Raw genomic sequence first — 1,896 nt, 5'->3', positions numbered from 1 at the left:
AGATCCAGTTCCAGCGGTATCCCAAACTCGATTCATGATGCTGGACAGGTGGATGGAGGAGGATGCCCTCCTCCATCCTCCGCACCAAATCTGTAAAGCAAGGAGGTATATTTGATAGCTCCTCAAGTCCACCGTAGCCCAAACACTATAATTCAGCTGTCAGTTATGGGGGTTTTTAGAGCAGGAGAATCTTGAATCAGGCCTTCTGGACTTTGCCTCTCCTACCCCAATAACAAGGTGAAGCAAAGTCTGGATGTGGACATGGATGGAGGGAGGGCCGGCACCACCAGTCCGTCCACTCTGCAGACACTGTTTTATCTCCCAGTAACCCCCCAGGAGGTATTGTTTTGCAGATGAGAAAACACACTCAGAAACAGGAAGTCAGCGGTGCAGCCGGGATCTGAACAAAGTCTCACCCCCCGACCTGGGAGAAAGAAAGGAAGGTGACTCAGGCCACAGGTCTGGGGCCACAGGGAGGTTTGTTCTAGCTGGGAAGATTGGTCTGGGCCACAGCTTTTCCTGTCACCTCTCTCTCCTGCCGGTCCAAGCCCCGCCCCTTAGGGGCCCTGCCCCTGAAACAGGTCAGAGGAGAGCGTCACAGTCCCCAAGTGAGGAACAGCGGTCACAGAGGCCCCGGAGATGAGCACGCTCTGAATGGCATGTCTTTAGATGGTGAAAACACCCGAGTGGGTGTGGGTGGATTTGAGTATAGAGGGTGTGGGGTGGTATAGGGAAAGTGTCTTGGAAAAAGTAAATTTTGACTTGATTCGGAAACAAGGTGAGTCCATTTCATCTTCAAGGACATTGGGATGATGAGTGTGGATGGGGGTCTTATCCTCTGCTGCCTGCCCTGCAGACTGCCTGGGACCCAGATTCCACCCTCAACACTCAGGGCCCTCCGAGAAGCGGAATATGGATTCATTCATTCAATGAGTACTTCGTGAGGTTCTCCCACGAGGCAGGGCCCGTCCTAGGACATGAGGCCGAAAGAGACAAAGTTCCTGTCTTTATCCAGCTCACCTCCTAGAGGTGAGGGAGGCAGGGACGGCTGGGCCAGGTAGGAACACTGGCTCAGGTGGAGGCTGAGACGATGCCTCTGGGGCTCCTGCTGCTTCTAAGGGTTGAAGCTACTCCTTGCTGTTTCCAGCCCCTCAGGTGAGGGGCCACCTCCACCTGAACCCCAAACGGAGCTGGAAGCGGTAGCTTCCTGGGTGGACCCCTTGCGAAGCCCAGTCCTTCCTCAGCTGCCCCCTCCCTGTCCCCGGTAGCTCTGGGCTTTCCGGCTGCCTGGTCTCTTCCAGCTGAGTCCCCGGTCAGCTAGTGGGACCCCCGGTGGCAGCCCAACTCAGGAGCTGTAGCGCCTTCCCTGGGGGACCCCGCTGCCCCTCCCCCACTTCTCAGTAGCCTCCCTTCTCATTTTGTTTCCTGCCAGCCCTGCCTGACTCGCCCGCCGCCGATGCCTCCCCTGCGCCTTTGCACATACGTTCCTCTGCGTGCAGCTCACTCAGGCTGTCACGTAAGTCTGTCCCGAGTGCTAAACGGCTGCGCGGCAGGCCAGTCGCCACGGACAAAACTGTGATGGATGTCCGGGTCCGCTCTTATTCACCCTCTGAGCGGTGGTCAGGGAGGGGTCAGAGAGGGGCGCGCAGGCCACCCATCTCAGCAGTGGGGGATGGTGCCACAGGCAGAGGGAACCATGGGGTAAAGGCCATGAGCCTGGCACGTCCTCGGGGCCCACAGACCAGCGTGGCCTCGGTGTGGGGAAGAGAAGGTGCGCACAGGTGGACGCAGGCGGGCAGGGTGCGCTGTCCTGCGCAGCTCTGGGTGATGATGGCAATGTTCTGTGTCTGTGCTGATCGAACCAGTTACAGCTAAATGAAGTAACGGGGGGGGGGG

The sequence above is a fragment of the Lipotes vexillifer genome, unplaced genomic scaffold, assembly GCF_000442215.2.
Source record: "Lipotes vexillifer unplaced genomic scaffold, Lipotes_vexillifer_v1.1 scaffold1201, whole genome shotgun sequence".
Lineage (NCBI taxonomy): Eukaryota > Metazoa > Chordata > Mammalia > Artiodactyla > Lipotidae > Lipotes > Lipotes vexillifer.
This window is presented reverse-complemented; position numbering follows the sequence as displayed.